Source organism: Amyelois transitella, chromosome 11 (assembly GCF_032362555.1).
Source record: "Amyelois transitella isolate CPQ chromosome 11, ilAmyTran1.1, whole genome shotgun sequence".
Taxonomy (NCBI): Eukaryota; Metazoa; Arthropoda; class Insecta; order Lepidoptera; family Pyralidae; genus Amyelois; species Amyelois transitella.
Window position 1 is genome coordinate 9,010,741 of NC_083514.1, and position 22,331 is coordinate 9,033,071.

General features: G+C 34.1%; 2 protein-coding genes across 2 annotated transcripts in view; both read left to right on the plus strand.

Annotated features, from left to right (window-relative positions):
* Positions 1–22,331, plus strand: part of LOC106136704 (SUMO-activating enzyme subunit 2) — a 283,092-nt gene that overhangs the window by 100,641 nt on the left and 160,120 nt on the right. The gene's annotated exons all lie outside the window — the stretch shown is intronic.
* LOC106136709 (prolactin-releasing peptide receptor) overlaps positions 9,444–22,331 on the plus strand; it is a 36,919-nt gene continuing 24,031 nt past the window's right edge. The window contains exon 1 of the mRNA XM_013337337.2: positions 9,444–9,594. The gene's annotated coding sequence lies outside the window, so the exon portion shown is untranslated. The remainder of the gene's footprint in view (positions 9,595–22,331) is intronic.

Here is a 22,331-nt window from a genome sequence, read left to right on the forward strand (position 1 = left end):
CTCATATATTGTCAGTTTATGAATTTTTTGTTAAATCGTACTTCAGGATCAAAAATATATATACCTACTTATTCATTGGTAAACTTACACAAAAAGTCTTAAATACTTGTTCTTCTCATTATATCCACCTCACGTGGTGTCGACTCACCTGTCCTAATATCTTGGATCATAGTTAGAGGTTTCCTCAATTTTACCCTCACCTCATCTGAGACCTGGTTATTTTGTAACAATCCCCACGTCCTACCTTGTTACTGACATTCTTTATCATGCACGAGTTGATATTATGAGCTGTTCTCAAAATAAAATGTATGAATTCATATAAATACTACTAACTACGTTTAGGTGAGAGGGTAAATCTCATCAATTTTCTATTAAAAACAAATTCCAGTATTGATTTGGGTCACATAAAATAAAGTTCAGGTATAATATAATAACTATTTTTTACGTTAAGCGTCAATGTTTCTAGTATTAAGTATTACAAAAAAATTAAATTACTGTAAATTTTAGCAGTAATTTGTGTAATTTAAGCCAGCGAAATGTAGTCGGGTAAACTACTTAATGGACGTTAAAGAAACTCGCGCAAACTAATCCGAAACACAAATTAACAAGGGCAAATGTACTTTTAAGTACGGTAACTAAATACAAGTGCTGAATAATATTGAATATTTATTTATCTTAGGACATTTTATGAGCCTAAGTTTTTGTACAATCTTTCTCTATTTCTAAAGGACACTACTCCGTCCACGTTAAACGAAAAATTAGGTTAATTTCCGTTCCTGATTTCGAGAAATCTTCTCTTAGTGCTCCCCCTACCACATATTATGTAAGGTGCCTTATTTTGGTACTTTTTTTAATCTCAAGACCCGCGGTGTCAGTTGTGAGTTGATAGTCAGTCAATCAATATACATCTTCTTTTGTAGAGAAAAGTAGATAATGATTTTAGTAAAACAAATATCAAAAAAGCAGATCCTGGCGCTTCAACTTGTATCAGTCTATTCAAAGTTCGTTAGTTTACAATTGTTATTACTTATATTTCCATAGAAATAAATTAATATTTATTGTGAAAACATTAACTGTAACAATACAATGTTTATTTTCATAATAATACGATATTGTATGAAAATAAACGGTTGTTTTGTTTTGTGTCCATAGTGATCACGAGTAGACTATATATATAAACGATACTCTAGATTCTTTAGGATACTTATATGTAAAAATACGTGCCTTAAATAACTTGAAATTCTTATTTAAGGCACTGCAACCTGTCACTGTCTGAATCGCAAATCCATCACATTCGCTATACATCGAATTAAGACGTGATATATATATGTTACAGATACAAATATCGTATTTTTAGTTTTACTATAAAAGAGAAATAATGTCTTTATTTAAAACCTTCTTCAAAATCTCTATTAAATGCTTTTATTCGATTGTAAATTGACAACAGTGTGCACGTGCTAACAAAAAGTCTCGACATTTCCTTAAGGGAAAAGATGTCACAAAACTTCTTTATAATAAACTTGCACAAAAATTCTTTCATATTATATGTACATACATATTTGAATCACTATAAGAAAACTTACTTGCCCATAAACAAAATATAATATAATTTTTGTTTGTGAAAATGAACTTTCAAATTTTTATTTAAAATACACGTGTCATCTTATGTAATTCCTATACCTACCTTAAGTTTAAATAATAAACAGAACAATATTTTTTTAATCTTATGAAACAAAAAGCAGACGAGCGATTCCGGTACATGGTAGTTACATAAGGGAAACGAAGATTAACTAATAATGTGCCGTGTGGTTCCCAGTACCAATAGAAAAAGAATAAAACCACTCCATCTCTTTCCTATGGATGATGTAAAAGGCGACTAAGATAAAGGATTATAAACTTGGGGCTCTTCTGCAATGGGCGTGCAACCTGCCTTTATTTTAATAAACAAAAACTCCGCAAGGGATTTATTCGCAGACGTGATTATATGTACGTATGTATGTATGTTTCACGACCATAAATAATGACTGACCCGGATAAAGGCTAGTCAAAGATGTCCAACATCTGTGACATATCGATTTGAAATGAGCGGGGTCTTGCCAAAGGGACACTCAGAATAACCCCACTTCATCACATTTATGACAAAATTTATTGGCATGAACATATTTTACGGCACTATATTAGATTATTTGCAACGATATTTGCGTTTCGTACGTGTCGTAAGTGATGAGATCGATTTTAATGGGCTGAAAGGGTCGTTGAGATATATATGTAGATATAATTATATATGAAACTGGGTGTGGATTAAGTATGATATGAAAAGGAAAATTTAATTATCTTTATTGCATGAAATGCTACATAAAAAAAAAAACAAAATAAAAATTAAGGAAACAAAATTTTGAAAGCTGTCCCAGAGTTTGTAAGTTTAAAAATTGCCGTGTGGTTCCCGGCTCCAATACAAAAAAGAATAGGACCACTCCATCTCTTTTCCGTGGATGTCGTAAAAGGCGACTAAGGGATAAGCTTACAAACTTGGGATTCTTTTTTAGGCGATGGGCTAGCAACCTATCACTATTTGAATCTCAATTCTATCATTAAGCCAAATAGCTGAACGTGGTCATTCAGTCTTTTCAAGACTGTTGGCTCTGTCTAGCCCACAAGGGATATAGACGTGACCATATGTATGTATGTATAAAAGTGGCTTCATTCTGGTCGCCACAATTCTTATTATGAAGTGTGTATTTCAAATGTATCTTTTTCTTTTTCCTCCTGCCACTTGTCCGGGTCACAGCCTCACCTCTTTGGAGAGTTTTAAGCCAAAGCTTTTCCATCTGAACACAAAAATCTATACAGGAGAACCTAACCATGGATCATGGTTACACATCCAGTTGCCTGATGTGCAACTTTTGCTACCATCCTTACATACTTCTTTGTCTTCATCCACATTCATCACTCTCTTGCTCAGGCATGCTGCTGGGTTTGGTGTAATCTCAGTTATTATTATTCTGCATTTTAACTACTCGCGCAGCTTGCACCGCTAGACCGATAGAGTTATTGACGTTTATTTGACGTCAGACAATAATGGAGTTATACAAAGAAAAATTTAGACTTAATTCAGTTTTGTCATACTTAGACACTATCGATCGGTAAATATCAGTCCAATTTCTATGGAAGAAACAGTTTCGAGTTACGATCTTATTTATTAAATTATATTTAATCTAATTTCATGATCTAATCGGTCAAAACACACTTAAAATTAAACAATTATGATCAAAAACATTTTACTATGATAATTACCATATTTTTCTTTAAGGATAACGCCATCTGTGCGTATTTTCCGGTACTATAAAAACATGTAGATTTACGGGACACCCTGCTTGAGCAACAAGTGGCTCCTTTGGGAAGCAAATTATTGCTTTACATATAATAATGATGTCGCCATAGTTGATATAATTCTACTATGGCCATTATTTTCAATCGGGTGGAAGTTTCGTGTAAACAGATTCGACTTTTTGGCATAAGTACCTACATTAAATTTATTCTAATTTCTTTGGTGCAGGTAACTATATACAACTATAGTTAAACAACTCAGGCCATCGGAAAAGCTTTTTATCATGACTTAACCGGGATCGAACCCGGGTCACTTTAAATCAGGCAGGGACACCATTGTTATTTCATTATAATACACTGTATTCTCTTATTATTCTGCTATTTGTATTCTGTTATTTTCTTAGCCTTACATTGTTACCTAATGTCCTGCCTATTTCAACTTAATTTATCTTACTGGATTAGTTACATCTTGACAGGTGTGACCACCTGTTATATATGTTTTCTTAGAATTTTACGCCCAGAAAGCTTCATTCCATCTTTCGTTGACAAACTTTGTCTTCTTTTCTCAAAGACCACGTTTAACTATAATTATAACTATAACAATTTCAATATTGATCTTTTTCTTAAATTTAAGAGCTGCGTCCTCCATTCATCTCTTTTATGTTGATATGTTTTTTTTTTTTTTCCTTATTTCATTAAAATATTTTATTCTTGGTCTTCCTCTCTTCCCAAAAATTTTTGTAATTTTCTCCATTCTTCTCCAGCACCACATCACATATGCACATCAAATATCCTTTCCCTGTCATACTGTTCCATTATCCACGTTGGCACCCTTATAAGGCGATGCTCCAAATATATGTTTTAATAAATTGTTTTTCTGTTTACTTATGTTTTATAAAAATAAATTTTCTATTTATGAAAGTAGTTTTTGCTATTGTAATTATCCTGTGAGCATCTTGAATTTTCATGAATAACATTGGCCAAATACTGGACAAATATGTGCCAACTTGTTCTATTATTCAATTATTGAGCTTGATTGTTTATTGTTTTGATATTTAGGTATTGTTGTTTTTTTTCGTAATCATTGCTGTTTTGTTCGTATTTATTTTTAATTTATACTGTTTCTATATTGATGACCTTTAAAACTTCAATGTTTGTCAAAACAAAAGCTGCTGATTCACCACTCAAGATTGAACGGCCAAATTGCCAATATTTGAACTGTCCTCTGCCCTATCTGATGACAGCTCGGCCTTATCACGCTGAGTGGACCATTCATCTCTATTTACAATACTCTGACTTTTCCAATTATTTCGAATGGTTTTATATGCGGTAAAATTGAATGCTTTTATATAATCCATTCATAAAGTGATCTTCATCAAAAGGATGAAGCTCAGTTTATGAATGGATGGGTAATTTTTTCTACGATTTTTTTTTTATTAGTTTTCTTTGGTCATCCGACCTCAATCGGTCTGAACGTAAGCTAGATGGGGACCAATATAGTGCACAAATATATATATGAGACTATCTATATATATATCGCACAGATCGAGCTATATCCAAAGTAAGACTGGTGTTATACTAAAACATTCAAAAAAGTTAATTTTCCGTCATGATGTGGTCTTGTATCGGGGCTGGTACTGCCGATTCACTATTATACATACTTACATACAAATATGCAAAATACGTGTTTTCTTTCCAAGTTGATGACATACCTCATTCGCTTCGTTCGCTCGACCGAAAATCAAGACACTGAAAACTGAATTTCCCATATACTCGTAATTTGAATTCCTTCCATCACTAGACTTTTATCAGATTGACCTCCTTTGCGAGACAACGAAAGTCATGTTTCTTATTTCAATAGAATCAGTTTAAAGAAGATTATATTACTGAAGACAAGATAATTACTTTCTGTAGTATTCCCTGTGAAAGTTGGTGCACGGTAGTTAAATCGCCAAGTCGAACTCGTTTCTGACTCACCACATCGATATCTAACCAACCATATATATATATAAATATAGCTTTTTTTGAGCTCCATGACAAACTGATGATTCTGTCGAAGTTAGCACTATTTTTTGGACATTTTTTAATGGACATGATCTTCCTGGTAATGTCCTCCCCGTGGAAACATCTTGATTCTGGAATCAGTAAGCCAGCTAATGAAACGAGTAATATGAGCCAACTTGGGGTCAAGTCTGAACTTCAAGTAATACAACAGTTCCAGTTATTACAAATTGTCATATAAAAGGCTTATAAACTTGACATTCTTCTTTTCAGTCATTTCTTGACGATCTGCTAGCAATCTGTCACTTTTAAGAATATTAATTGCTTCATTAATCTGAACAGCTGAAGCTGGCATTCCAGTCTTCTTGAGAAAGTTGATTCTGTCTATTCCGTAACGTGTAAGGATTTGATTATATGTAAGTAAGTATGTCAAAAATAGCAAATCTTAAATCTTGGCCATCCATTTACATAAAACATTTTTGTTAGAATAAATTTGTTTTGAGCAAATTCAATTTCAGTCTAGATCCTGATATTAATATTAATATAAGGCACTAGATTTACGAGGAAATCAAATTACTATTTTCCTTTATCCACGATTTTCGCAGATTATTTGTAAATGGAAATATCAAAAGGCACGTAACCAAAATTTTAGGGAACGGATAATACGACTTATGTTAAAAAAGTACTTTTATTTAATATTATATAATAACCATATAGTTTTTGCCAGTGTAAAATGGCGCGATATTTAACATATCCCATACTACCTGATGCCCGCGACTTAGTCTACCTTATCTATACTAATATTATAAAGCTGAAGAATTTGTTTGTTTGTTTGAACGCGCTAATATCAGAAACTACTGATTCGGATTGAAAAATTATTTTTGTGTTAAATAGACCATTTATCGAGGAAGACTTTAGGCTATATAACATCACGCTGCAACTATAAGGAAAGACGAAGTCGCGGGCACAGCTAGTATTTCTATAAAATTTTACTTATTACACTATTCTAATTTCTAAGCTATATTACTGCAAAGTTTCATAAAAGTTTTTGCGTAAAAGAGTAATGAAAAATGCTCATACTTACATACGTTTCCTTAAATAAGAAATAAGAATATTATCCTATGAACTGCATAATGAGATAGACAGAGACAGAGATAGATAGAATGAATGAGAACTACGATTATTGATGTTAAAAAAAGTGTTTGAAAAGTTAGGAATTTTCTTTACCAGTTTCATTATTGACAGGCACCATCGACCTTCTGATAATGTACAAAGATTTTCTAGAAAATTCTTTTCGAAACCACAAATCAGGGGCATTGTAAGAGCAATAAATGGCACTGAAAAATAAATCTTTTCCCAGACTAGTTAAGTGGTTTGAGTGTGCCCTCCGGGTCACCTTTTAGACTTTATATATTTTCACACCCTTAATCTTAAATATTTCTTTTATGTGATTCTAAAAATAACTGTTCTTCTGCTACCATCTCTTTACTTCTGTTATTTTAAAACTTAGGTCATCCGTTTGATAGTGAATTATTATACTTTGTCACTTCTTACGACATCTACAGAAAATGGATAGAGTTAAACTGTTTTGAAGTGCCTGAAATTTCATACAAACATACGTGCATCACGTTTAAGATCCTTGCTGAGTAGACAGAGCTAACTGTTCAAATAGACATAACCACTTTTAGTCGGATTGATCAATAAAAATTCCGTACTATTTTCTGAATAAACTATTAATATCGGATAAATCACCCATAGAGTTAAACCCAAAGTAAATTCTTAGTCTTGTGTTTTGGGATACTAACTCAACGACACTATATTTTATGATAAATACCAGACAAATTAGAAAAAGATATTTTTCCATCATGACCTGACCGGGAATCGAAATTGGGACCTTTTGGTACAGAGGCGAGAATCTCTGCGCGCTGAAAACAGCACCAAACAGACCGTTATTTAATGATGGAATTGTATCAGAAACTAAATGTCAATGACAATGTTTTATTAACTGCCCTCTTTGTGATATTTCGGTATGTCAGCAAATAAAACTAAGCCGCCAAACGCTCTTATGCGGATGATATCATTGTGTGATGTAATGATGTCCGTGACTTGAATATTTCCCTTATCATATGTCTAGGAATTTTCTGTAATGCTGATGGACTAGGTCCCAATAGATGTGGAAATTGAATTGCCGTCCATCTTTTTACGGATACCGTACCTTCAGTCCAAGATATCGCATTTAAGAATGTTAAAATGGTATAATAATCACTCGTGTCTATGAGAGAAAATTTACTCAACTGTTCCCTCTATATAAGAACAAAAATGCTTGTCAGTTTTAACTAAATATGCCATCAAATCCGCTGTTACCTTGTGGTCATACTATTATGTCGGCAATCTTACTATTATTGCATGTCCTGTATATAAAAATATTAGTGCATTTTAAAGGTGTTTCCCTCATGTTATGTCACTTCTTGTTTGTTAAAATTAAATAAAAAAAATAAACCCTTTTTTGCACATAAGATAATCGCTTCACTATCACTTCATAATATAAAGTCCTCGTATTTCTCTGTCTGTACGAGTATGTATGCGCTAATGTCGGAAAGTTGTGGACAAATTTTGCTCCTGTTTGAAATATTTGTAAGAGGGTTTTCTTATGAAGGTTTATATCCATACTCGTCCAAAGCCAGGGCAGGTCGCTAGTAGGTTATAATTAAATCTTTAAATGAAAAGAACACACTGACTGATTAACTGACTACACACAGTTGTACATATGTAAACTATTAACAATTATTTTATGTTAATAGTTTACATACATAAACTAAATATTTTAAATCAAAATTTCTATGAAGTCATTTATTTAAAATACCTACCCTAAGTATTTGCGAGTTCGGGACTTAATGGTCTCAAGTGTCAAGTCTAAGCCCTCAAGTCTTTAAAATTAGCATCTAAGATTTACTCGTTATTCTAGAAATTCTTAGAATCTAGACTGTGGCTGCGGTGATTTTATCTAACGCTCCGCTATTCGCAATTTAAATTAAACTTTCATATTTGTTAAATGTTAAATTAAACTTTAATAATAGTTCTACATGATGATTTAAACTCAATTTTATGTTGGAAAATAGGGTTATAAAAACCTAATCAATAACTGCAAAAAATTCAAATTTTATTTATTATTATAGGATACTTGATCCTTATAAATTACCATCACCATAATTAAAACTAAAAAAATCACGCAATGTATTTAATTATGTTTATTCTAGTTTTAAGACCTTGTCATTATCCCTATTGGTCAAGGGGTAGTTCTTTGGGAGTTTAATTCCACTTTGGTCACCTTGGTAATATTACTTAGGTGATCAAATTGCTAATCTTTGAGACCTGAAGTCGCCCAATGGCAAGTCACCTGGATGATTAATATCAACAAGAGGGTAAAGCCTTTTTCCAGCAGTGCAGTGGAGGCAGCAGAGTGTGATCAGAAAATTCATAGTATCACACTACAACGAGTACCTTACTTATTTTGAGCCTTCTATCATACTTAATTACCAATTAATTTCTTCTCAGCATCTCTTCTACTACTCTACTTTTCCTACTATAAGAGGAATTTAAAATGTAAAATTAAAAAATATCCTAATTGATCTTTCAAAATGAAGTATATCTAAAGTTTTATCTGAGCTTAAAAACTTTCAAAAAGTTCCCTAAATTATCGATCGAATCGATATCGAATATACGTCTTTTAAATTTATTTTTATTTCGAAACGAATACTCAATATTCAATCCGATGAAATATCATAAAGACCCAATGAATGATTCAATCGCGTTCCTATTTCAAAAGCGTTCACTTGAAAATGACTCTGGCATTAAAGGCATGGCATTCACAGACGGCTGAAACTCCATTAAAATGACAACAATAATGGCCAGTATCATAAAAATACTTTATGAAAGGTGAGATGTCGTAAAGTGTCATCGAATGACATTATTTTATGGTGACGTATCTCTGTATTACCGGACTGTATAAGCCAGTCTCGCTTCGAACATTGCTGAGTGAACACGATTCCAGTGCTGAAAGCGTGACATGATTCCGCGTCTTGATTTTAAAAGTTAACCATTTGAAAAACGAATGATTGCATGACTTTTTATTAATTTAAAGACCAGTATTTATTTCTTTATGTTGAAACTTTTTTGTGTGGAACGTTTTTCTTGTAACTGACCGAAAAGTTTTTTTAAAGTTTGAATCGTGAAGTTGGCTGTCGTCAGGAAGAACTAGTATTTTTGGTAAGTTAAATTCATACTTAGTGCAAAGTTAATTGTATTTTTAACTACTTTTCGATAAAAGTTATAAGCAAGTTACAGTATGATTTTTTTTATCACACGTATAATACATTTATTTGTGTCTTCAACAAGTTTTTTTTCCATTACTAATAATTAAGTTATTTTTCTCTCTTCTTTTGTTTAATAATACCTACATTTGTAACAGGAAATATTTATATCATCACTAGCTGTCCCGGCAAACGTTGTTTTGCCATATAAATAATTTTTAAAGTAATTTCTAGTTAAAAAAAATGATAAGGGTGGACATTGGACAACCCTCTCAGACCTACTCAATATGCTCACAAAAATTCATGAGAATCAGTCAAGCCCTTTCAGAGGAGTATGGGAACGAACACTGTGACACGATAATTTAATATATAGATATTAGTCGTCTGCTTATATTTTGAAAATTTCAGCGAAGTCCTGAAAATCGATAATATCCACAAAAAATAAGGGGGATATATTTATTTTTATTTTTTGATCAAGAATTCAGTACACACTTCATAAAGTAATTCATAACAAACCGATTGTGACAAAATTTTATAACAAGAAAATTCTAAGAGTTTGTATATACAAACCGTAATCACAAGCAGATTTCGATTTGTTTATATGGTCAAACAGGCTATATACATTATCACGTCTATATCCCTTGCGGGGTAGACAGACACAAGAGTCTCGAACAACAACAGGCTATGTCACAAAATAGCATACAAAATCTAAGATACCCACGATTCTAAAAGATGGTTACTATAAATTTGTGACGTGACACGTAAATCATATAATGCCAAATCAAGTGTCGCGCAAGACGACGTCAAGCTAAATAAACAACAGATGTCAATATCATACTATTTGATAGTCAAACACCCAAAGATAAACTTCATAAGATAAATATTAACTATATACCTGCGGCGTTATTGTTATTTGGAGAAGAGAACGGAGGCATTCGATTCAAATCCCAATGTGCAAACTTAGTCCAAAACTTCAGACAATAACATAAATAAGTATACGGAGTCGCAAATTCAATAATAATTGAATGAAAAACTACACACATACATTTTTCAAATCCCACCGCTGCCAAGTAATGTCGTGTGGTTCCCGGCACCAATAAAAATAAAATAGGACCACTCCATCTCGTTCCCATGGATGTCGTAAAAGGCGACTAAGGGAAAGGCTTATAAACTTGGGATTCTTCTTTTAGGCAATGGGCTAGCAACCCGTCACTATTTGAATCTCAATTCCATTATAAAGCCAAACAGCTGAACGTGGCCTATCAGTCTTTTCAAGACTGTTAGCTCTGTCTTCCCCAGGGATAAAGACGTGATCATATGTATGTATGTATGTTCAAATCCCACCTCAGCCATGTACCATTGACTATTTTCGAAGTTATGTACATACATCACGAGTTTGTCAGTCTTTTATTAGTAGACAGGCCACATTTTTAGGCAACTGAATGTGTAACCATGATCCAATACAGGTTAATTTTCCGATTAAAGGTTGTGGAAGTCAGACGTTAGTCAATCCGTGTAAAAACCTTAATTATCAGATGTAGGCTAAACTTCAGACCATGCTGAGGATACAACATGGTCTAACGCCCAGGTGAAAGAAAAATAAGTTGTACCAGACAAACAAATAAAATTTCCAAAAAAATTTAATAACCTATTTTTGGATTTCTTGTCGTTTTAGAACGCATTAGAACCGCCGAGCTTGCATGAAGAGAGTTATGAATGTGGATGAAGCGAAGGAAATATGCAGAGATCGTGGCAAGTGGAAAGAGGTAGTCTCTGCCTACCCCTCCGGGAAAGAGGCGTGATGTTATGTATGTATGTATGTAGAACTCGGTTTTCACAGTTGGATTACATATAATTAGGAGCGATGTTTCGTCATAATCGGTTAAGGGGAAAAAAGGTTATGGTCAATTGTAAATTGTAACTTCAAACACTTTCAAAACTTTTACACAGAGCTGAAGAATGTCTTGTGAGAGAGCGTCAGTGATCGAATCCGTATGTTGCTGTATAAGGTTCAGGTACAAATCCCACCTCGGCCACATGGCATTGGTACATACCAATGACTATTTTCGAAGTTATGTACATTAATTTTAAAAACTAACCGATTCTTACGGTGAGGGAAAATATCGTGAGGTAATGTGTAACCATGATCGATTAAATGCGGGTTATGTTGCGCTGCAATGTTGCAGAGGAATTAACTATACATACATACATACATATAGTCACGTCTATATCCCTTGCGGGGTAGACAGAGCCAACAATATTGAAAAGACAGAATGGCCACGTTCAGCTATTTGGCTTAATGATAGAATTGAGATTCAAATAGTGACAGGTTGCTAGCCCACCGCCTAAAAAGAATCTTAAGTTTGTAAGCCTATCCCTTAGTCGCCTTTTACGACATCCATGGGAAAGAGATGGAGTGGTCCTATTCTTTTTTGTATTGGTGCCGGGAACCACACGGCGTTGCCGGGAACCACTCTACTAGTATTGTATAAATACACACTACGAATTATAAGATCAAACATAACTGTTGCACACAGACACCAGCTCTAAACTCAAGTTAGTGAAAATCAAACAACAGATAATTTAATATTTCACAGACAAATATCAAATTTGCGAGCTTCCATGCTTAATTGTGTATTGTTAATTAGATAACAGACGTTATTTGTATTGATATCGTGGGAATAAACTTGTTTTACATACGTACACACATGTATCACGTCTTGAACTCTCACGGGGTGGATAGAGTCAACGATGTCGGAAAAAGCTTAGTTCACCTGGATGGTTCATTGGTGGAATTGAGATTCAGATAGTGACAGATTGAACGGAGAGTAATTGCATCAATTATATCTTGATATTATTCTGCGCAATATACAAAGTGACGAGAGAGAAGGCCAAGAAGAACGTACCTTGATCGAATAGGGGACGTCCTGGCGAAAGGTCAGGTCAAGAGTACCCCAAACCGACGAGCTTGAATAAAGAGAGTTATGAATGAAGATGGAGCGTATTAAGTATGCAGGGATCGTGGCAAGTAGAAAGATATAGACTCTGTCTACCCCTCCGAGTAAAAAGCATATTTATATTTAGATATGTGTTTTACTGTTTAAAGTGAAACTTAGTAACTAGCTTGTGCCCGCAACTTCGTACGCGCAAAATTCGTTTTTCCCAATGCGTCCTCTCTTATTTTTTTTTATAATCTCCCTAAGGATTGTATATTGTAATTCTTAATTTCCTTTCACAGAAGTTTCGACTGTCCCTTTTCTTAGTCAGTCAGTCATTTGCGCAAGAGTTTTGTATATAATATACTCAGCAACATACAACAGCAACAATAATCAGCAACTGAATTTTTATACTATTTTTTATTCTGTGATCTCAGTTGGCCCCTCAAAGGTTAATTTTAGACCAACAATTTAATTATTCTCGGGAAAGCTTACTGTAATTAGGATACCGGGACATTAAGCCCTTGGAAAATTTCTTCGTCATATCCCTAATAATAATTTGCATAATAGAGTGATTGTGATTAAAATTTGTTTAGTGGTTTTGACCTTCCTTCACTACAGAAGATAATTAAGAATACGAATAATTATATTAATTTTACAGACTTCTTGTGCAGAATGCTCTTGGATTGTATATAAAAAGTAACGTATTTTGCATACTTATTGATTTATTATCAACACTTTTTTATTAAGTCAATTCTCTTTAATCTTAAGTTTATAGACCTACAAGGGTAGGTCTATAAACTTAAGATTAAAGAAGTTAAGGTCTTTCGAGTCCCTTCAATACTATTATGGACCTCGTGGACAAATCATCTATAAATGGAAGGACAAAATTATATGTATATATTTTAGTAGGTACTTAATATTTTTAAGACCTTCCTTTTTTTACGTAAAAGAAACTCTCAAGGATATGAATATGTTTGGAAATACTAAATTGGCTCCTGTCCAATAATTTTGCGGTCAGCTAAAAAACATTCCACAACGGGAAAATTTACACAAAATTCCGAATCTGGAATTTCGGAACTCATTTCCATAATTTAATATAATAATCATTCAGGACATTTTACGAATCTCAAGTATTATAAAAGTTTATAAAATTTTCAACATTTTCATTACCGTCAGCTTCATACGATATATTTTATTTCACTAATATTAGTCGGATGCACATTCAACAGCACATCAACCAACCCAAATTCACTGCAAATACGCATCTAATACCGCGTCATAGAGTTTCATGCAGAGTAATATGATATACTGGGTGACTGTGCTTACCGACGACATTGCATGTCGATAGTTATAAATGTGGATGAAGCGAAAGAAGTATGCAGGGATCGCGGCAATTGGAACAATTTAGTCTCTGCCTACCGCTACAAAAAATAAGAGTGATTTTATATATGTAGGTATGTATTATCGGTAACAAACCTGAATTTCACTAAGCTCCAAGAGGTTTTGACTAAATTCGTTTCAAACGACAATAAAAATCGTATCTCTCAATGATTAATATGGATAAATTGTATGGGTTTGTATTATCATTACACCCAATGATTCCTATGAATAGGCTTGTTATGTTTCCAAACCCAATTATAGCGGGGTCAGAGCAGGGATTGCGACACATTCAATCTGCACCGACTGTAACTAGCAAAGAAAATATATCATCACCTACTCAGTGTTGCCAGTTTCATCCTGGAAGAAATCTACATACATATAGTCCCGTCTATATCCCTTGCGGGGTAGACTGAGCGAACACTCTTGAAAAGGCTGAAAGGCTGCGTTTAGCTGTATGGCTTTATGATTGAATTGTAATTCAAATAGTGACAGGTTGCTAGACAATCGCCTGCAAAAGGAATACTAAGATTATAAGCATATTTCTTAGTCGCCTTTTACGACGAAAAAACTGAATCAGTTTTAAAAATCTTTTGATGATCGCCCATTGTTCTGTTAAATTGTGATTTTTTATATGTTATATCTCATTAGTCAGTCGTTTATGTAGATTCGACAAGGTGGCATAGAGCATGTTTATCATCAGACGATGAACGATACTTTTGCTGTTTATTTGTTTAACTAACTTTGTTTATCTTATTCAATTTCTATCAGAATTACCTTTCCGCTAAAAGAAAATTCCCATATAATGAAAGCAAAAACATGAAAGCTAATGAATCAATTCAGCTACATGGCAAAAAATCATGAAACCTAGTCAGCAAAAAGTCAACTCAGCCCAATGCCGTATAATAAGAATGAGCTTGTATCAAAACGTCTGGAAGTTGGACATGGCTATCAAATAAATATTCTATGAAAAATGCCGCCTCTATATTGTTTATCTATGATTCTGTGTTATCTAAATAACTCTGGAACCGATTTTGATAAAATACATCTTGAAGAGATAATTTATCAAAAAACCTCTGTGTGTATTTTCCTCTCAAAAATCTACATTTTCCTTAATAATTTGTATTCGATCTTTAATATACTCGTTTAAATCAAATAATTTGTTCTTTCATTTTTATTCAAACGAGTAAAAAATGTTAAAATCGAAAATAGTTCGTGTTACTCAGACGAAATACTTTTAAGTTAACATGTTACAAAAAAAGCATAAATATTTTTACGGAATAATATTAATAATGGATGGTTGTCAAGTACATTACAATACAATAAAATACAAACAGTAAATTAAGTGAATAAAATAAGAAAATAAAACGCACTTTTCCTTGACACATAAAGGCCTGACATATGTAAGTACATACACATAATGCGATAACAGACATTAATTTTAAAGCTATAGGGCTCAATTCCTCACGATTTCATAATCAGTGTCAAGTCGTAATCTCTTTTCCGACACGAGTGACCTCACGATGACCGATATGAGCTTTCCGCGATAACAAACAATTAGTGCCAACTAGGTATCTTGTAAACATTAATTGATAAGGCTACCGTTACGATATTAGGGCGTGTTCATTGAAGTCGACCGGTTGCGATATCAGCCATCAAAATACTGGTTCGTCAATTCTGTTTTTTTTTTTATAATACATATGTGTGAATTAGGGTTTTTTTATTTTATTTTTTTAGACAGAGCCAACAATCATGAAACGCCCATTTTCATATGCATGATTCAAATTGAGACAGTTTGCTACGTATCTCATCCCAAAGAAAAAGAACTTTAAGTTTATTAGTCTTTCCCTTAATAGTCTTTTACGATCCGCGACAAACAGCCGGCACACACTGTGTTTTTTCTTCGCTTAGATACCATAATGGAAGTTTTATTTCGGTTTAAGGTTTAATTTTGCGTGTTATATATTTTTATGTGCCGTGTGGTTCCGGGTACCAATATTAAAAAGAATAGGACCACTTCAGTTCTTTCGCATGGAAGTCGTGAAAGGCGACTAAGGGATAGGCTTATAAACTTGAGATTCTCCTTTGGGCGTTGGGCTAGCAACCTGTCACTATTGGAATCTCAATTCTATCATTAAGCCTAACAACGTGGCCTTTCAGTCTTTCAAGACTGCTGGCTCTGTCTACCCCGCAAGAGATATAGACGTGACTATATGTATGTATGTTATATATTTTTATGATGTCATGTTAATCTGCAAAGAAAGCATTTGCATGTTTTAACACAAGCGAAGCCTCGGTCTATAGCTAGTATGCATATAGTTGTACTATAGATTGCAATCACCCGACGCCAAATTGTCGCCGTCCGCCATCGAATAATGAGCCACGCTCGCCAACAAACTCGATACACAAATGATTAATTTTCACCGATTTCCGTTCCAATTTCAATGGCTTTCCACATTTTTGATGAATGCCCTTGTGTGTTTTTTCCTGAATATCCATATTTGTACTTCCATATCCCCTCATCCTAATGCTTTAAATGTGTTTGTTTGTTTTCCGCCCTTCACGCTTAACTTTCCATTGATTAATAATAAGAAACTTAATTGCTAAGTGTACTGAAAATTTCGGGATAGAAAGTAATTATTTCAGATTATATTCTTACCTACAAAATTTCATTAAAATCCGTCCGGTAGATTTTACTAGTAAGATTTAGTGTTGCCGGGAGTCCAATATCGATAGGCTATCGATAGTTGAGTAAAAGCAATCGTATCGATAGCACTTTCGATAATGTAAGTAACTTCGAGTAGTAGGATATATTCTGGATACCATGGAATTTACGATAAGCGACAATGTAAAAAAAATTAACCAACTAAAAAAAATGTCTTGTTAGTTACTGTCGTTTTACTAATTTATTATTATTTACATTAACGAAAATGTGTATAGTAGCTGTAACAATTCCTATGAATAAATAAACTGTACATATATCATGCTAAACTAAAACAAATAAATTGATTTGATCATCAAAACTGACCTTTACTCACCTTTAGTCTACCGTTTTCTCATACTAGTACAATACTCGCACTAACCACTCGACATTTGCTTTTTTGCCTAAAATAATGGTGTGTACTCAGTATTCAGTGTTGAGTATTTCGCGAACGATATATCCTACCTAGTATAGTACGTTAGTATTGACACTGTACGCGAGTGTATTTACAATCCATTAATGGTGCCTCATCGATAAGGCCAAATAATTCTGTTATGCCTACAGACATTACTAAGGAAATAACTCGTAGATTGGAACGAGTAAAAAACAAAAAAAGACCTAGATAACTTAAGAGACCACGATGATAGAGGTGTGCAAACAAAGAGCTAACCCCAGATTATAAGAAAGGGCCTGGAGGAACAAAATTGATAAAAAAGAGGAAACATATACATACATAATAGAAAAGGAAAATTAATATTTTACTTTTAACAATTTATTTTTTCATACAGATAAATAAGAACAATAACTTCTCTTCGTTATTCTGAATTTTTAGTTAGTTTTGATCGATAACATAGTATTTAATCAGGTTTCAGCATCGCTTTTTATAACTCATAGACTTCAAATAAAAATCATGTAGGTACTTATTACTATTTACAATCGAGTAATTCAGTTAATTGTACATAACGTGTAAGTAGGGGGAAGTCCCCCAGTGGCGGACACCTAAGGTTATTTCAAAATAAAACATAAAATATTTAAGGAATGTTTATAAAATTATGACTTATATTAGATAACAAAGTTAGAAATCAAATTAATTTAACAAAAATGCAACCTCTGCTAAAAATAATTAATACTATCAAACAAACTTCGGTAACAAAAAACATAATTTTAAAAAGTGGCACCTAGTACCGGACGAATATTTGTGCACGCAACTGACACCAGTTTCATCACAGTTATAAATTCTTGAGGGTGTGAATGTTGTACTGTTTCATCAGCTTTTCAAGGTTGTCGTAGAAGAGATCCACTCGTGGTTTGTTAAATCCTACGGGGCGCATCATGCTTGTCGATTCCGGTGTTCTCAACGAAATGTCAGAATGCCTTTTCATGAAGTCGTAATTTTTTATTGCGACTTTTATTTTTTATTTATCAGCACTGCCTTTTTCTTTATTAAATCGATGAGGAATCTTCATGACTTCAGCTAAGTCGTATGCTAATTTAAGAAACTTCTTTTCTGGCATGCATCTATTCGATAAATCTTTAATGTGGTCCACCAAGACTTCTTCATACTCTGCTGAGAAGGTGTTAGTGAATCTACCTAACTTTGGTTTCATTGTTACTTCTTCTCGATTTAGGGCCTTTATTTAATGTATAGTGCTTTTAGGAATATTGTATCGCATTGCAGCTTGTCTTACACTCAGTTTTTTTGACATAACCTTATCAATAGCAGTTTGTAAGCTCTGTGGATCCCAGGATCCTTTCTTTTTCTTCTCTTCCATTTTAACTATCTTCTTTCTTCTATACTCTAAAACAAAATTAAATAATTAGAATAAAATACGTAATTTCTTACAAGAAATATCAATATGTTTACTGTCCGGCACTAAGGGACGACTTAGTGTCCGGTGCTAAGGGACACACATTTTCGTTCATTAGATGGTACCTACTAAAATTGTTTAAAAGATGTAATAATTTTCTACCATTTTACGGATAACAATCGAGTACTGATTTTATCTTTGAATACCACTCAAATGTAAATGCATAAATATACTAGAATTACTTACGTTGATATTTAGGTGACGCCGTGATTTCGAGCCTAAAACAGCAAATGGTTACTCCTGCCGCGGCCGTGTGCGTCACTGGCGAGGCGCGGCGCGTGATCTTGTACCTGTATGCCCCAGCACCCCTTTCACATGTATTTTGAAACGAACTGATTTGTACTCGCTTGATAGTACGAGTGTCCGGCGCTAGGTGCCGTCCGGCGTTACGGGACTTCCCCCTAGTAATGTTATTTTTTAAATTACTTAACGAAAAGAGAATTAGACAAAAAATGTCTGGATGAAATGAGAAATTACAAATGGCGAAATTGACTAATAGAATGAAACTTCAAAAGGACGTGTAAGTTGACTAAAGTAGAGTCTGGTACTTCAAACTCTCGGTAACATTTTTAAAAGTTTATACATATATATACATATAGCCACGTCTATAACCCTTGCGGAATAGACAGAGCTAACAGTCTTGAAAAGACTGAATGGCCACGTTCAGCTATTTGGCTTAAGACAGAATTGAGATTCCAATGGCAATGACAGGTTGCTAGCCCATCGCCTAAAAAAGAAACCCAAGTTTGTAAGCCTATCCCTTAGTCGCCTTTTACGAAATCCATAGGAAAGAGATGGAGTGGTCTTATTCTTTTTTGTAGTGGTGCCGGGAACCACACGGCACTTACGAGTTTATTAATAAATAAATTGTGATGAAGTCTGTGCTGGTCATTTTGCGAAATGAGATCACGTAAAACCCAAATTTTTATGCACACATATTTGCATTAGCCCATAAAATCTACGACTTTATGGACCAGAAAATTGATTAGACGGCTTGTTTGTTTATAAAAATTTCGTTTTACATACGTCATACCTTAATTTCTTATAGGGTAGATAGAGCCAGTAGTTTCAATATTAAGGGCCACGTGTAACTCAGGGCTTTATATGATGTAATTGACAAGACAAATATAAAAACACATCAATTTCACAAGAAAGTTTTAAGAATTTTTTAAGGCGTATAGTCCAATCATCAGTGCCTTGTCTGAGTGACCTACATACATATATATATTTGAATACTTTTTTTTCAATGCAATATTATGCACTGAGTTGTAAAAATTATGTATTGTTAATTCGTGAATATTAATTGCATTGAAAAAAAAGTATTCAAATAAATATATGTAGGTCACTCAGAAAAGGCACTGGTTATTGGAATGAATATTATGTATTCTTTAAACTTAAATCTGACCTGTCTGCAGAAAGAATCTCTTGGTAACAGCTGCCTTGAGAACAATTTATACTTACAATCATGTCTATATCCTGTACGGGGTAGACCGCGCCAACAGTCTACCACTGAAAAGTCTGAAAAGCCAAGTTCAGCTGTATGGCTAAACGATAGAATTGAGATTCAAATAGTGCCAGGTTGCTAGCCCATCGCCTGAAAGAAGAATTCTCAATTTATAAATCCCTTAGTAGCCTTTTACGACATCCATGGAAATAAGATGGAGTGAACCTGTTCTATTTTTTATTGGTGCCGGGAGACTGGGATCTCAAGCCCAAGCGAGAAGCAGCCCATTGTAAAGTTGTCCTTAAGCGAGTCAATTGTCGTAATGAGAATTAGCCTCAATGCGCTTAAAACATCAAAAATCGACCAAAACAAAGTCATATTTAACATAACAATAGTGAATCGAGTCGGACGCCGCGAGTTGATATCCATCCTGATCCAAATATTCGATTTTCCAACCCGATGTAATCTAAGTAGTGTGGATATAAGAACTTTGTATAGTCAGTCAGAATCGATGTTTTAGCTTTAATATTTTGACTGAAAAAAATGAAGTGACTTTATGAGAAGTAATAATAATAATATCTGAATCTCAATTCTATCATTAAGCCAAATAGCTGACCGTGGCCATTCAGTCCTTTCAAGACTATTGGCTCTGTCTACCCCGCAAGGGATATAGACGTGAACATATGTATGTATGTATGTATAATATTGCTGGTTGCCTCGGGTTCAAGTCTGTGAAAAATAAATCTCACGATTATCATCCTAATTTGATGACATTAGAGTTTAAGAGTGATTTTGAAAAATTGGTGTCCTATTACTATATGCATAAAGTACCAAATATTAAATACAATATTAACTGAGATCCAATCGACATTAAATCGAATCGTTACACTTAACTTGTACTATTTTTACGCACCTATTTCTAAAGTCGACTGTACATCACTCCCTTACTCTGCGTTGACTGATCACCCGATCTGTCAGAACGCGAGCCCGTCCCCGCGTATCATCTTTCACGCAGTTCATTCGTTTTTCCTTTAATTTTTTACTTATTTAATATTTGTTTTAACGCCTCTTTTTACACTTATTATTTATAAATTTTTGCACGGGACTTCGCTACAGGCGGAAATTCAAGAATTCTAAGGAGAAGTAGTTGATAACGATACTGCTGAAAGTCTTATCTATTTCTATGGCAAAATAAAAAAAAAATGTACATACATACACTAGATGTGCCCGCGAATTCGTCCGCGTTGAAAAATTATTTAGGGCATCATGGAAGCCCGCCCTCAAGATTAATTTTCCCCGTTTTTTTCACATTCGCCATTCCTTATAGTTGCAATGTGATGTTCTATAGCCTTCCTAAAGCCTTCCTCGATAAATGGTCTATTCAACATAAAAATAATTTTTCAATTCGAACCAGTAGTTCTTGAGATAAGCGCGTTCAAACAAACAAACTCTTCAGCTTTTTAATATTAGTATAGACTAGCTTTCCGCCCGCGGCTTCGCCCACGTGTAATTCGGTTATATATAGCGTTTTTTAATGATCTCGACAGTACAGACAGTTGAAGTATAGTAGTTAGGAGTTGAAAGAAAATTCTTACGAAGTTATACGTACATGTGAGGCTATTAGGTTGACCTGATAATAAAAAGTAAATCTCATTAACGTTAAGAATTTAGGTAAAAATGGATGCGGACAAATTTCGTAGCTGTTTGTATGGGTAGTGTTAACACAAAATAGGGATTTAAAGGCGTGATGTTATTAATGTTATGCATGTATGTACATAATTATGTATGTTATTATGTATGTTAAAGAGACGACTGAAAGTTGTCATACAAAGTCTTTTTTTTTAAGGATGGGAAATCATCAAATGACCTCTCCCGCTCTGGGTGGAACGGAAGGGAGTGTCAGACTTTTACTGACTAAAACCCACCTCGTTCCTTCAGTTGCCCTTTGCGTTCCGGGGCCACGGTATCTCGTTAGAACTTTCCCGCAGCCCCGGCTCAGTTTATCCCGTTTCCCCCCCTTGGGGGTTGACATTTCAAAAATCCCTTCTTAGTGCTCACTTATGTTACTAAAGGAACCTCTGTTCAAAATCTCAGACTCCTATACCGAGCGGTTTCAGCTGTGCGTTAATAAATCAGTCACCCAATCGCACCCCCTAAATCACGATTGGAGGGTAGTTTGAAAAAACTTATAATGTCAAACATATTTACTTGCCTATGTACGTGTTCATGCCAAGTTTGAAGTTTATAAACCCAAGGAATAAGATTTTTCATAGAAACGTTTTTACCCCTTTTCCCCCCCTTGGGGGTTGAATTTCCAAAAATCCTTTCTTAGTTCTCCCCTACATATCCCAAGGAACCTACATT